The sequence below is a fragment of the Capricornis sumatraensis genome, chromosome 20 (assembly GCF_032405125.1).
Source record: "Capricornis sumatraensis isolate serow.1 chromosome 20, serow.2, whole genome shotgun sequence".
Taxonomy (NCBI): Eukaryota; Metazoa; Chordata; class Mammalia; order Artiodactyla; family Bovidae; genus Capricornis; species Capricornis sumatraensis.
The window spans coordinates 55,268,602-55,285,228 of NC_091088.1; positions in this window are offsets into that span (position 1 = coordinate 55,268,602).

The window sequence follows — 16,627 nt, forward strand, 5'->3', positions numbered from 1 at the left end:
CGTGGCCAATGCTTATTCAGAATTTACACAGTCATCAGCTAGCATCGACCTTTCCTTTTCAACCTTTGGTCTGCTGGCTAGAGTCATCCTCATCGCCGTCGTCAATGTCACTTCCTTCTTCATCACCACCATCACCATCATCATCATAGCTAATACATAAATAGTGCATCCTATGTACCTGGCGCTATGCTGGTTTATACATATCACCTCATTTAATCCTCATTATCAGCCCTGTGAAATGGGTTCTGTTACCATCTCCGTTTTCCTCATTTGAAGCACAGAGAGGTAAGGAAACTACTTGCCCAAGATCACACAGCTACAAAGTGGCAGAGTCTGAGTTGAACCTAGGCAGCTTGTCTCCGGAGGCCATCTTTCTGAACTGTTCAAAAATAATCCTGTAGTAATAGGATGGTTGGGCTGCTACTGCTAAGTCACTTCAGTCGTGTCCGACTCTTAGCGACCCCATGGACCGCAGCCTACCAGGCTCCTCTGTCCATGGGATTTTCCAGGCAAGAACACTGGAGTGGGCTGCCATTTCCTTCTCCAAGGATGGTTGGGGATTGCTTCAAATTAATTCCACAGAACAGCTGTGTGTCAGAGTGGAAATAACCTGGGTCTCAGAATCACCATATTGCTAGCTCGGATTATTTAATCTGTGGGTATTCAATGAGAATAAACTTCTTAGCTATGGTTTTTCCAGTAGTCATTTCGAAAGTGAGAGTTGGACCATAAAGAAGGCTGAGTGCCAAAGAATTGATGCTTTCGAACTGTGGTGCTGAAGAAGACTCTTGGACTGCAAGAAGATGAAACCAGTCAATCCTAAAGGCAATCAACCCTGAATATTCATTGGAAGGACTGATAGTGAAGCTGAAACTCCAATACTTTGGCCACCTGAAGCAAAGAGTTGACTTATTGGAAAAGACCCTGATGCTGGAAAGATTGAGGGCAGGTGGAGAAGGGGATGACAGAGGATGAGATTGTTGGATGGGATAACCGAATCAATGGACATGAGTTTGAGCAAACTCAGGGAGATAGTGAAGGACAGGAAAGTTTGGCATGCTGCAGTTCACGTGGTCACAAAGAGTTGGATAGAACTTAGCAACTGAACAACAACAAATTTTGAAGTCTCTTTGTTGTAGCGACTTAGCTTTGATTCTAAAACTGCTGCTGCTGCTGCTAAGTCGCTTCAGTCATGTCCGACTCTGTTCGACCCCACAGACGGCAGCCCACCAGGCTCCCCTGTCCCTGGGATTCTCCAGGCAAGAACATTGGAGTGGGTTGCCATTTCCTTCTCCAATGCATGAAAGTGAAAAGTGAAATTGAAGTCACTGAGTCGTGTCCAACTCTCCACGACCCCATGGACTGCAGCCTACCAGGCTCCTCCATCCATGGGATTTTCCAGGCAAGAGTACTGGAGTGGGGTGCCATTGCCTTGGGCACCAGAATCACCTAAAGGGCTTGTTAAAAGGCAGAATCCTGGGTTCCACTCCCAGTAACTCTGGAATAAGGACCTAGAATTTGGATTTCAAATAAGTTCCCAGGGGCTGCTGCTGATCTGGGGACCAGACTCTGAGAACCACTGCAATACAGGTCCTTACCGGCTGTTGTTTTGTATGCCTATTGCTCATTGTCTCTCTTTGGGAGAATTACCTTTTTCACTTTGAGTGCATAAGGCTGACCCCACTGGAAGACTCCAGGCCTGGCCAAAGAGTGAATCCCTCCCCTTAGCCTTTGCAATTGGTTCAGGAATGGGCGTGGCCCTGAAGTCGGCCCAATGAGTCAGTCCTCGGAGTATTGCGGGATTGTGGGGGAGGGGCCTCCTAGACTTACTGTGCGGGAAGGGCACTGGCGTGGAGCGTTGGGGACTTCCTTGAAGGAAAAACTAGTCTGAAAGTGAAGCCAACACAGGCGAAAGTAGGGCTGGGAGATGAATAGAGACACTGTTCCTGACATATGTGCCTCTGGGTCCAGTGAATCCCCAGAATGTTTCAGGAATTGGATATTTCCCTTCATATCCTACATCAAAAATATAAGCAAATTCTGACAGGTCTACCCCTGAAAGATATTTCATCCTGTATTTTTTAACTGAAGTATATGCATTCTTGCTAAGTCACGTCAGTCGTGTCTGACTCTTTGAGACCCTATAGACTAGCCCTCCAGGTTCCTCTGTCAGTGGGATTTCCCAGGCAAGAACACTGGAGTGGGTTTCCATGCCCTTCTCCAGGGAATCTTCCCGACCCAGGGATTGAACCTGTTTCTCCTGCGTTTCCTGTGTTCTAGGCAGATTCTTTACCCCTGAGCCACCGGGGAAGCCCCTAATTGAAGTATGTGAAGTTGCTCAGTCGTGTCCGACTCTTTGCGACCCCATGGACTGTAGCCCACCAGGCTCCTTAGTCCATGGAATTTTCCAGGCAAGATTACTGGAGTGGGTTGCCATTTCCTTCTCCAGCGGATCTTCCCAACCCAGGGATTGACCCCGGGTCTCCCGCACGGCAGGCAGACGCTTTACCGTCTGATAGTTATGTACAATATTATATGTTACAGGTGTACAATAGTGATTCACAATTTTTAAAGGTTATACTTCACGTATCATTATTATAAAATATTGACTGTATTCCCTGTGTCGTACAATATTATCTTCCTGTCCTGTACTGGAAGAAAAGTTAGGTTCTTGATATAAATTAGAACATTACTGGGTCAATGACAACATTGGAATACAAATAGTAGAGTAGGAAACTCTTGCATATTCATGTTAAATTTATGAAAGTCATTGTACTGTGGTTATGTAAGAGAATATTGATATTCTTAGGAAATGCACACTGAATTATTTAGGAGTGAAAGGCTACGGTGTATCTTAACTTCAAATTATACAACTCCCCCCCCTCCTATAATAGAGCAAATGTTAAAGAGGGTAAAAATGGGGTTTCCCTGGTGGTTTAGTGGTAAAGAATCTGCCTGCCAACGATCCCTGGTTGGAGAAGATTGCATATTCCCTAGAGCAGCTAAGCCCATGCACCACAGCTATTGATCCTGTGAGCGCATGTGCCCCAAGTACTCAAGCCTGCTGCCCTAGACCCGGCGCTCTGCATCAAGAGAAGCCACACAGTGCAACAGAGTCGCCTCTGCTCACTACAACTAGAGAGCAGCCCGTGCAGCGACAAGGACTCAGTGCAGCTGGAAAATACATAAATACAAGTATTTTTAAAAGAGAGTAAGAATATTAACAAGGGGTGAACCTGAGTAAAAAGTATATGAATGGTCTTTATACCGTTCTTAGTCTGGCAACTTTTTCTTGGTAAATGTGAATTTATCTCAAAAAAAAAGAGTTAAAAACATATTTTGAGAAATGAGAGATCTAAAATTTTGGATACAGTATAAGTAGAACTGGGGGGATAAAGATAAAATGCTCTACGTTCCAGGTAATGTTTGGTCTGAAGATTAAACTTTTAATTAAACTTCAGATCTGATTTTCTTTATGGTAAAGTTTCAAGGATTACTGCTAAAAGAATAGAAGTGGTATCTAGATTCCAAATTAATAGAGGGAAAAGGAAGAGTAAGAAAATATGACATAGCAAACAAAAAACACAATCAGTTCAAAGAAGTCTTAATAAGAGCAAGGGTGGTGGGAAGCATAGGAGAAAAAAAAAAAGGACAGTAAAATCACAAAGTAATGGGACTTCCCTGGTGATCTGGTGGTTAAGACTCTGAGCTCCCAATGCAAGGGGCTCCGGTTTAACCCCCGGTCAGGGAAGTAGATCTCACTGACCTGACTTGGGCTTCCCAGGTGGTGCTAGTGGTAATGAATCTGCCTGCCATTGCAGGAGATTCAGAAGATGCGGTTTCAGTCCCTGGGTCTGGAAGATCCCGTGGAGTAGGAAATAGCAACCCACTCCAGTATTCTTGCCTGGAAAATTCCATGGACAGAGGAGCGTGGTGGGCTACAGCCCAAGGGGTCGTGAAGAGTTGGACACAACTGAGCGACTGAGCACACACATGCATACACACACACACACACACACACACACACACACACACACACAGGACCTGGCACAGCTAAATAAATAAATATTTTTTAAAAACCACAAAGTAAGATGGGAGGAGTGAAAGAAATACAACACTAATAACAGAGAAAAAGTGTATTCTGGGTCTAAACGCTTCTGGATAACTTCCCTGCCTCCACCTGTGTTCCACCCTCCTACCGAGACTTCCTTCTCCCACCCCCGTCCCTGTGTCCCTTTCTCAAGCAGCTAGAGCAAGGGTCCCCAAACTCTAGGATCTAACGCCTGATGATCTGAGACGGAGCTGATGTAATAAGAATAGAAATAAAGTGCACAATAAATGCAATGCACTTGAATCATCCCGAAACCATCCCCACTCCATCCGTGGAAAAAATCGTCTTCCGTGAAACCCGTCCCTGGTGCCAGAAAGGTTGGGGACCTCTGAGCTAGAAGGACTCTAAACACCCAAGTCAGATCCAGTCCTTCCCCTGCTCCATCTCACTCGTAAAAGCTGGGGCCCCGGCTGCAGCCCATAGGATGCTGCACCATCTGCTTCTGGTTTCATTCCACACCTCCTTCCCCTCCCTGCTTATTCCTCTCCAGGCACATGCATCTCCTTGTTTCTGTCTCTAAGAAACCAGATGTGTTCTCGCCTCAGGACCTTTGCACTGGCTGTTCCTTCTGCCTCGAGGACTCTTTCCGCTTGGCTCCCTCCCTCACCAACAGAGACCAGATAAATAAACTGGGTACAGCCACACAGCAGGATCCACCAGAATAACCTCTAACTACACATGATTACAAGAATGAGTCCCACATTGTGTTGAGTGGGAAAAGTCAGACATTTGAGATAATGTACTTTCTGATTCCATTTACACCAACTTCAACACAGGAAAAACCAGTCCACGTCGTGAAGTCAGAATGAGGGCGACTCTGATGGAAGGGCAGATGGGCTGAAAGGAGCCCACTTTGGTTGGAGAGCTGGTGACAGGTGTGATCAGTTGGTGAAAATTCACTCCACTGAACACTGATGGTCTGTCCTGCTTTGCATGTGTGACGACTTCAATAAACAACTTCAAGAAACGAAAGAACGCAAAATGCAAAGAAGCCTCCATGTTCCCACCACCCAGCTTAGGAAGCAAGACATTTCCAGGGCCCTGCTCTCCCTCCACAATATGTTTTTATAGCCACACACCAGCCCCTCCGCCCCAGTTACTTTCCCCAGTTTACTAAGCACATCTTCCCACGCTGGCGAGGGAGTGTATCGGGGAGGTCTTGGGGGTGGGGGAAGGGAAGAGGGATGGGATTTCTGGGTTCCATCCAGGCAGCGGAAAGTTAATGCTCCTGAGATGCCCTTTCCCTGAGTACTGATGGGGGAACACTTTGCAGGGAGGCCCCCAAGTGCTCAGGGCCGGTGTCTGGGAGGTGGGACTCAGCACTGACTCTTCCTGCTAAGTAGTCACTGGAAATGCAACCTACTTGCTTGCACACTCTGTCTCGATCTCTTTCCGTGACTCTCTCTGTCTCCCTCCCTGTCTCCCTTCCTCCTTCACAATCTCTCTCTCCTCAAGAAGAAAAAAACTCACAACTATTTACATAAACTTTTATTACATCAGACTGTAACCAAAGGAACCGTGTTCCAACTCTAAATCTTTCAATAAACTTTGAATAAATAACAGGGCTTTTTATTTTCTTTTTTGTATTGTAAAATTTATTTTTAAATTCTTTTTTACTGGCAGTATTTTATGTAGATGAGGTTCAAGAATAGTTCAGCCTTCATATTTCTTTTCTGGCCATTAATATTATTCATTTCATGTCCTGATTATTATGGGAAATTATCTTGTATAGTGAATGGAAGTGTTTGGCCGGTCTCTCTGATAGCCAAGCGGCATGCCACAGGGTGTGGTGACATTTAGGAAGCTGGGGGCTGGGGGTGGGGTGCTGAGGGGGCCCAGTGACTTAAAGGAAGACAGGAGATCAGGCAGGGACCCCAGGTGGGACAGGCCTTGGGGACTCTGGGCTGGAGGAGGCAGTGAATTCAAGTCCCATTGAAAGTAGAAACCACAGAATGCAAAGTCATGATGGTTGCAAGGGAGGAGAGGGTAAAAAGAGGGCATGGCCACTCTGGGCAGACCCGGTCTCCCCCGCCAGGAGATGGCTCAACCTGCGGGGCTGTGAATAAAGAAGGAAGGGCAGGTCAGGCTAACCGCTGCCATCCTTGAGCGCTTCCTTATAATTGTAAGGAAGGGCGCCCTTCCTTACAACCTGGGTCCTCACTGCACCCATCTTACAGATGAGAAAACTGAGGCTCCAAGAGAGGAAGACCCCTAGCCATAGAGCAGGACTGGAGCTCTGGTCTCCTACTTAACCCTGTGCTTTGAAATCTTAACTTCAGGGTTTCGACCACCTCCGATTACTGCTTTTTCTCCATTAGAAAAAATAAAATAAAAAGCAAACATGTTTGACTACAAAGCCTGAGGGAATTTTTGGAGTGACAGAACTGCCACGAATCCTGCTTGCGGTGGTGGTTATACAATTCTAGGCATTTGTCAAAACGGAATACATGCAGATATCCAGCCATTGATGACTTCTACTGTTTGTAAACAAGAATATTTTAAAAAGTAAATGTACTTTGTCTGGATCCCAGTTCAAACAGAACAACTGTAAAACGATGTTTTGGGAACAGTGGGGGAAAAACTTGAATAAGAAACAATTAGGAGATGACAGGCCCTTCTCCGTTGCCTCCGTGGTAAAGAATTCACCTGTGATGCAGAAGTCGCAGGAGAAGCAGGTTGGATCCCTGGGTCAGGAAGCTCCCCTAGAGGAGGGCATGGCAACTTATTCCAGTATTCTTGCCTGGAGAATCCTATAGACAGAGAAACCTGGAGGGCTACAGTCCATAGGGTCACAAAGAGGCGGACACGGCTGAAGTGACTTAGCACACACAAGAGGTAATATTTCAAATTTTGTTAGCTCTGATAAGGCATTGTAGTTATATAAAAATATGCACCTCTTCTTTATTTTGAAGTTCATTGTGGTATTTAAGAATGAGCATGTCCATCACTTTTTTTTTTTTTAATGGTCCCAACTAGAGGGGAAAGAAGATGAAATGGAAAAATGTTGATATTTCTTGAAGTTAGTTGATGGGCCTATATGGCTTTATTGTCTCTCAGCTTTTGGTATCTGTTTGGAAATGTTCACAACCTAAGTTAAACTTTTTGAAAATAAAATTAAAAAGAAGAGTTCACTGTTGGTTTAAGCACAATTTGGAAAACAGAGAAAATCAGAAAAAGATACTACTTCCCCAATCCCACATCACTATTGTAATTAAGAATTTGATGTATTTCCTTTCAGCGTTTTCTATTTTATTCAGGCTTTAAAAGTGGTGTGTGTGTGTGTTTTACATAACTGTGTGAGCAAATTGTTTATACAGTCCTGCTTTTTCCCTTCTTAAAACGTAAGCTGTTCCCTTGTTAAAACGTCTTTGTGTAAACACAATCTCTAATGTTTGTATGGTGTTTACTCAACGGGGCAGTGTTGCCAGACATTGAAGCTGTTTCCAATTTCCTCCCATTATAAATAATGCCTCGATGCACAGCCTTGTGCGTCCCAGAGGTGGAATTGCTGGGCCAAAGGGTGCGGATCCCTTGGCAAAATCTCCATAGTGTTTCTGCCTGACCCAAAGCTGAAATGACCTCATATGGCTAAAGTGAGATTTCACTGCTATTTGTTATTTCCTAAAGGTTTGATTCATGACTCGAGTTCATAAGAGGATGTATTTTTTTTCCCCCCCGTTGCAGGAAACAGAAATCCATTCACACCAGCTCATGTCAGAAGAGGGCTGTGTCAGCCAGCAAGTAAAGCTAATATTCAGTTTTGTTGGTCTGAAACAATAAGCCAGGTATTTTACCAGCAAAATTGGGTTTACTTGGGAACAACAGATATTACAATTTGGGATACGCACTCTACAGCAAAGCACAAGCAAGTGGCGAGAACAAAGAACATTCTTTTATAGAGGGGAGGGTTGGGCGGAGCTCTTGGAGAAAGTCCATTGGAGGAAACTTGGGAGCTTGAAGTTTAGTGGCTTTTCATTGGCTGAGTTGTAATTTCTCTCATTGGCCATGGAGTTGCCAGGCAAGAAGAAACTCTTCCTTCCTCCTACTGGGTGGTAAAGCAGTAACCTTCTTCCGGTTGGAAATAGAAAGTTGTATCTCTTCCTGTTCAGTCTATAATTGCCCCAGAGAGGCAGAGCGTAACAGCTCCCCCTTCTGGCCTCTCCACTTCATGTTTTTAATTAATAAATTTTATTTTTGGCAGCACAGGATCTTTGTTGCTTTTCCCAGGCTTCCTGTAGTTGCGGCAAGTGGAGGGCTACTCTTCCTTAGAAACAGTCTCTCAGGCTTCAGTGGTTGTGGCTCACGGGGCTTAGCTGCTCTGCAGCATGTGGCGGCTTCTCAGACCAGGGATGGAACCCTGTCTCCTTGCATTGGCAGGTGGATCTCATCCATTGCACCACCAGGGAAGTCCTTCATTTTAAGTGAGGCTTCTGTTTATCGATTTTCACAGCTTGGACGAGCTATCCTGCTCTGTTGACTGTTGAGATACGAGATTATTTCTGTATTGGTTGGTAAATCGTGCTGCCTCAAGACCTGCCCGTTTCCCTTGCTATGACCACTCCAACTTCCCCCACTTCCCAGACCTCCCACAATGCAGGGGGGAGGGGGCGGGGAGGAGGGGAAGCCTTACTATGAGGCACAACATTGAAGCATTCTGATCGCTCAGTGCCCACATTACTGGTTGTTAAATATTTTGATTAATCTTGGATACTAGAACAGAAAAGCTGACTCAGATGGCTTAAAGAGTACAGGAAATTTGTAACTGGGAATTCCACACTTGCCTGGCTTGAGCTAAAATTGACACATCTGTTCAGCAGTGTCACCAAGGACCCTATATCTTTTCACCCCTCTACCCCACCTTTTCCAGGGGCATCTCCCAAGAGAGCCACGAGCAGCCTTTGGGCCACCGGGACTCATTCATATTCCCCAGCTGAAGGGAAGCACCTTTATCTCAGGTTCCCTCCCTCAAAGTAATAAGACTGACTCTGATTGGCCAGCTGAGGTCACATGCTGTGCCAGAGCCAATCACTGTGGTCTAGGGTGGACCCAAATGCCCAGATTGGCAGAGCCAAGTCACCTGTTCCGGAATGGTAACACCCTTTATTTGAAGCCACAACCGAGGTTCAAATTCCGTTTTTATCCGATTCCCCGCTGTCCTCTCTGCCCAGTTTCCGGTAAAACAGAGATAATAATGACACTCACCTCCTAGGATTGCTGTGAGGATTAAGTGAGTTCATTAATGCTGAGCACTTAGAACGGTGCTCATAGACAGAAAGCGCTTAAATGCTAGCTGCTGTTACTGTCATTAGGCGACTATTTTCAGCGCTCCAGGCTGCCATTCTCTGCAAGTTTATTTTTGTACTCCACCCTCTTTCTTGTTACTATTGCTGGGTAACAAGTGTCTCCAAAACATGGTTGGCTTAAAACAATCAGCCTTTTATCTCTCACCATGTCTGTGATCAGATTTTTGGGGCGGGTCCAGCCGGGCAGTTCTGCCTTGGGATCCCATATGGATGTAATTAGTTGGTGGCTGAAGCTGGGACAGTGACAAAGCCGGAGGTAGGTGGGCAGCTCTCTCTTTCATTGTAGTCAAGTGGTCTCTCCCCGTGGGCTGGTTTGGGCTTCCTCAAACCATGAATGGCCTCCAGCAGTCAGACTTCCTGCATGGCAGCTCTGGTCCTCACTGTCACTGTCTCCCCCAGGAGGCAGAAACAGCCTCAGCTCTTCTGATCTAGCCTTGGGGATCAAGCGGCATCACTTCTAGCACGTGCTGCTGGTTACAAGCAACTCACAAGCCTGCTCAGGTTCAAACAGAAGGCAGGCAAACCCCACTTCTCAATGGGAGGAGTGTCCAGGTTCTAGAAAAATCTGTGGTGTGGGAAACGTCATTGCAGCCCTCTTTGGAAATTACAGTCTGGCTTCTTTTAGTACTAACTTAAGTCCCACCTTGGTACAATCAGTGCCCAATGTGGGTCACATTCTCCCAATCCCAATTCTAGATGGAAGTAGTTAATCGAGAAATCTCAATTCCTCGGCATCAAAAACACTATCATTTCCTTTTGTTTTCTAGTGACTGCCTCCACCTTTGCTCTGTTAATTTACTTTTTACTGCCAGATAAAAGCTATAGGTGGCTTAGATGGTAAAGAATTTGCCTGTAATACAGGAGACCTGGGTCAATCCTTGGATTGGGAAGATCTCCTGGAGGAGAAAAACGGCAACCCACTCCAGTATTCTTGCCTGGGAGAATTCCATGGACAGAGGAGCCTGGTGGGCTACAGAACATGAGGTCACAAAGAGTCGGACATGACTTAGTGACTAGCACAAAGGCTATTCAGTTCAGTTCAGTTGCTCAGTCATGTCTGACTCTTTGCGACCCCATGAATCACAGCATGCCAGGCCTCCCTGTCCATCACCAACTCCCGGAGTTCACTCAGACTCACGTCCATTGAGTCAGTGATGCCTTCCAGCCATCTCATCCTCTGTCGTCCCCTTCTCCTCCTGCCCCCAATCCCTCCCAGCATCAGAGTCTTTTCCAATGAGTCAACTCTTCGCATGAGGTGGCCAAAGTACTGGAGTTTCAGCTTTAGCATCAGTCCTTCCAAAGAAATCCCAGGGCTGATCTCCTTCAGAATGGATTGGTTGGATCTCCTTGCAGTCCAAGGGACTCTCAAGAGTCTTCTCCAACACCACAGTTCAAAAGCGTCAATTCTTCAGTGCTCAGCCTTCTTCACAGTCCAACTCTCACATCCATACATGACCACAGGAAAAACCATAGCCTTGACTAGACGGACCTTTGTTGGCAAAGTAATGTCTCTGCTTTTGAATATGCTATCTAGGTTGGTCATAACTTTTCTTCCAAGGAGTAAGCATCTTTTAATTTCATGGCTGTAATCACCATCTGCGGTGATTTTGGAGCCCAAAAAAATAAAGTCTGACACTGTTTCCACTATTTCCCCATCTATTTCCCATGAAGTGATGGGACAGATGCCATGATCTTTGTTTTCTGAATGCTGAGCTTTAAGCCAACTTTTTCGCTCTCCTCTTTCACTTTCATCAAGAGGCTTTTTAGTTCCTCTTCACTTTCTGCCATAAGGGTGGTGTCCTCTGCATATTTGAGGTTGTTGATATTTTTCCCGGCAATCTTGATTCCAGCTTGTGTTTTTTCCAGCCCAGCGTTTCTCATGATGTACTCTGCATATACGTTAAATAAGCAGGGTGACAGTATACAGCCTTGACGGACTCCTTTTCCATTTGGAACCAGTCTGTAGGGAACCTTAATGACAATATCACCAGATTCTCTAATGTTTCCCATATTTTCTGTTTGTGGCTGGGCTGGGTCCTTGCTGTGGCGTGTGGATTCTTCATTGCAGCGTTCAGGGTTTCTCTAGTTTGGTGTGTGGGCTTCCCTTGTTGTGAGAGTGTGAGCTTCAAGAGTTTCAGGGCTCAGACTCTGTAGTTGTGGCCCCTGGGTTAAGTTACCCTGGGTCATATGGGATCTTAGTTCACCAACCAGGGATCAAACCCATGTCCTCTCCATTGGAAGGCAGATTCTTAACCACTGGACCACCAGGGAAGTCCCCGTTTCTCTCATTTTCACTCTTTTTAAAACACAGTCTTGAACACTAGATTATTTTCTGAAATGATTGCTCCCGTTTTTTAGGTGTGATAATAGTATCATGGTTCTATCAATTTTTACTTTCACTCTGTAAGAGAATGGCCTCATTCTTAGAGGATACAGGCTGAAGTATTTAGCAGCCAAGCCTCGGTATGGTTCAGCAAATGTTCATATGTGTGTGAGCACGTGTGGCTATACAGAGAAAGAAGGGAAACAGCATGAAATGTTCAGTTCAGTTCAGTCGCTCAGTCGTGTCTGACTCTTTGTGATTCCATGAATTGCAGGACGCCAGGCCTCCCTGTCCATCACCAACTCCCGGAGTTCACTCAGACTCATGTCCATCGAGTCCGTGATGCCATCCAGCCATCTCATTAACAACTGCTTATTCTTTGGCTTCCCAGGTGGCGCTAGTGGTAAAGAACCTGCCTGCTGATGCAGGAGACGGTAGTTCCATCCCTGGGTTGGGAAGATCCCTGGAGAAGGAAATGGCAACCCACTCCAGTACTCTTGCCTGGAGAATCCCACAGACAGAGGAGCCTGGCAGGCCACAGTCCATCGGGTCACCAGGAGTCAGACTAACTGAATCAGCTTAGCAAGCGTGCTGGCGTTCATTGCACCGTTTCTGTCAACTCTTCCATAGACTTCGTTCTTCCTAACGAGTATTTGAGGGGAAGAAAACTTCAGCTGAAACCAGATTCAAATTTCGTGGGTGAGGGAAGTTCCAGCTTCTCCCGAGTACTCTACCCTTTCATTTCCCTCCAAAGAAGATGACACTAACTTTCCTTTTCCCATCATTTTCTGGGGGAGATGAAGAGGTTAGGCTAGCCTTGTGTCAAATTTTCAAGGTAGGTGGCTGGTTCCTATTGTGGTGATCTTGAACTGAGGCAGTAGGTTAGTTGGCTGCTTTTGTTCCCATCTTTGGACCTAGTACCAATTCTGGAGGTCCTGGGAAAAGTTCAATTTAGCATCCTCTGACAGAAGCCTAAGGGCAGAGACTCGAGGTGGCTTTCAACAACTGATGGCTATATTCTCACCCAGGGGCAGTGCCTGGCAGCCTTTTCAAAATGTGTGGGATATTTGGTGATTGTCACAATGACTTGGGAAAGGGTTGCTAAAGGCAGCTGTTCTGGATTTTGTAAAAACCTTTTTATTTTGTATTGGGTCAATTAGGGGCTTCCCTGGTGGCTCAGTGGTAAAGAATCTGCCTGCATTGCAGGGGCCACTGGAGACACGGGTTTGATCCCTGGGTAGGGAAGATCCCCTGGGGGAGGGCATGGCAACCCACTCCAGTATTCTTGCCTGGAGAATCCTGTGGGCAGAGGAGCCTGGCAGGCTACAGTCCATAGGCTTGCAAAGAGTTGGACATGACTGAAGTGACTTAATTCCAAAAGGCTGGTTCCAAATGAGTACGTCAAGGCTGTATATTGTCACCCTGCTTATTTAACTTATATGCAGAGTACATCATGAGAAACGCTGGACTGGAAGAAGCACAAGCTGGAATCAAGATTGCTGGGAGAAATATCAATAACCTCAGATATGCAGATGACACTACCCTTATGGCAAAAAGTGAAGAGGAACTAAAAAGCCTCTTGATGAAAGTGAAAGAGGAGAGTGAAAAAGTTGGCTTAAAGCTTAACATTCAGAAAACTAAGATCATGGCATCAGGCCTCATCACTTCATGGCAAATAGATGGGGAAACAATGGAAACAATGACTGACTTTATTTTTTGGGGTTCCAAAATCACTGCAGATGATGATTGCAGCCTTGAAATTAAAGGACGCTTACTCCTTGGAAGAAAAGTTATGACCAACCTAGACAGCATATTAAAAAGCAGAGACATTACTTTGTCTGTCTAGTCAAAGCTATGGTTTTTCCTGTGGTCATGTATGGATGTGAGAGTTAGACTGTGAAGAAGGCTGAGCACCGAAGAATTGACGCTTTTGAACTGTGGTGTTGGAGAAGACTCTTGAGAGTCCCTTGGACTGCAAGGAGATCCAGCCAGTCCATCCTAATGGAAATCAGTCCTGGGTGTTCATTGAAAAGACTGATGTTGAAGCTGAAACTCCGTGAAGAGCTGACTCATTGGAAAAGACCCTGATGCTGGGAAAGATTGAGGGAAGGAGGAGAAGGGGATGACAGAGGATGAGATGGTTGGATGGCATCACTGATTCAACGGACATAAGTTTGGGTAAACTCCGGGAGTCAGTGATCGACCGGGAAGCCTGGTGTGCTGAGCTTCATGGGGTCACAAAGAGTCAGACATGACGAGCGAATGAACTGAACTGAACTGAAGCGACTTAGTATGCATGCATGCATAGCCAATTAACAATGCTGTGAGTTTCAGGTGAAAAGAGAAGGCACTCAGCCATACATATACATGTATCCATTCTCCCCCAAATCCCCTCCCATCCAGGCTGTCATGTAACACTGAGAAGAATTCCATGTGCTTTACAGTAGTCCTTATTGGTTATCCATTTTAGTTTTTTCACTTTCTATCTTTTAATTTTTTTCAAACTTTAAACTTTTTATTTTTTATTAGGCTATAGCCAATTAATGATGCTGAAGCTGAAGCTCCAGTACTTTGGCCACCTCATGTGAAGAGCTGACTCACTGGAAAAGACTCTGATGCTGGGAGGGATTGGGGGCAGGAGGAGAAGGGGACGACAGGATGAGACGGCTGGATGGCATCACTGACTCAATGGACGTGAGTCTGAGTGAACTCCGGGAGTTGGTGATGGACAGGGAGGCCTGGCATGCTGTGATTCATGGGGTCGCAAAGAGTCGGACACGACTGAGCGACTGAACTGAATTGAACTGATAGCCAATTAATAATGTTGTGATAGTTTCAGGTGAACAGAGAAGAGACACAGCCATACTTATACATGTATCCATTCTCCCCCAAACTCCCCTCCCATCCAGGCAACCATGTAACATTGAGCAGAGTTCCATGTGCTATACAATAAATCTTTATTGGTTATCCATTTTAAACAAAGCAGCGTATACATATCCATCCCAAACTCCCTAACCGTTCCTTCCTCCCATCCTTCCCTGTTCTGGAATTTTTATGTCAAAGCCCCTTTTACACTCTTAAAAGTGATGAGGACCCCAAAGAGCTTTTATTTATATGGGCTAGGATGTCTCTGACAGTCCAGTGGTTAAGACTCTGTGCTTCCAATGCAGGGGGCGAGAGTTTGATCCCTGGTCAGAAATCCAAGATCCCACATGCCACACGGCTCTGCCAAAAAAGTTATAACTTGATATTTACTGTTGTGAATGTCAAGTCACTGTATTAGAACTTAGAACTGATACTTTGAATATACAGGAATCCACAAGCACATATTCCATCAGCTGGCAGAGCAATGACATCATCACATGTCCCAGAGCTTCTGAAAAACTCTACTGTACACTCAAGAGAAAATGAGAGTGGGCCGGCCAAAAAACATCCTGGTATTATTACGAAAATAATGTTAACTGCGTGGACAAAAGGTCTGGGGAACTCCCAGGGTATCCTGGACCAAACTTTGAGACCTGTTCTAAAGGCATTTATAAACCTGGGGTGGTTAGGTATGCCAAATGGACTTCAGTGTACAGGACAATTCAGCCCCAAATGTCCAAAGCGCCCCTTTGGATGGATTGCTATCCCTTTTATCCAGTTATCTGTGACTTGCAGGGGGTCTCTTGCGTATAAACAGTGTTGGTGGAGTGTTTATACATTGTTCCCTCAGATACAGGCTTGACTCCTTCATTTCAGTCAGGTCCCTGATCAAATGTTCTCTTCTTAGAGAGGTGCTCCCTGACCACTCTAAAACTGCACCCCTGGGGAGACTTTTCTGGTGCTCCAGTGGTTAAGACTCCGTGCTTCCAATGCAGGGGGTTCCGGTTCAATCCCTGGTGGAGGAGCTAGATCCCATGTGTCATGCAGAGGGGCCAATAAATAAGTAAAACTGAACACTGGAAATTCCCTGGCAATCAGTCCAGAGTTCAGGACTCTGCACTTCCACTACATGGGACCCAGGTTCCATCCCACAAGCCTTGTGGTGGGTCAAAAAAAAAAAAAAAATCGCTACCTCCTCCCCTGGTTTATTGTCTTCACAATACTTTTCATCACCAGCCATTATATCACATATATACTTATTTTTTAAATCCTCTCATTAGAATATCAGCTCCAGCAAAACAAGGTTTTTTTCCTCTCCCTAACCCTAGTGCTATATCTCCAGGGTCTAGAACAGTAGCTGGCACAGGTGTTCAATACATATTTTTGAAGGAAGGAATGAGGCTGCTGCTGCTGCTGCTAAGTCCCTTCAGTCGTGTCCAACTCTGTGCGACCCATAGGCGGCAGCCCACCAGGCTCCCCCATCCCTGGGATTCTCTAGGCAAGAATACTGGAGTGGGTTGCCATTTCCTTCTCCAATGCATGAAAGTGAAAAGTCAAAGTGAAGTCGATCAGTCGTGTCTGACTCTTAGCGACCCCATGGACTGCAGCCCACCAGGCTCCTCTGTCCATGGGATTTTCTAGGCAAGAGTACTGGAGTGGGGTGCCATTGCCTTCTCCAAAGGAACGAGGGACCAGACCTATTTTCCCATTAGCCATGGGACCCAACCGGACTCTGAGGTCCCTGAGGGCAGGACCTGTGTGTGTCATTAAGTATTCTCAACACTCAACCTAACAGAAGCAAGCATTCCGAAAATGCTTGTAAAATAAAGAGAAGAATACAAAGTAGTGGGGAGTAATCAGTGTTTGCCTGGGGCTGAGGCTGGGAACGGGGATGGGAATGGACTGAAAGAGGGCACAACAGGAGAGATCTTCTTTGGCTGACAGAAACGTTCTAAAATTGGGTTGTGGGGATGGCTGTATAACTGTAAACAATCATCACTCAGTAACAGCACATCACTTAAAACA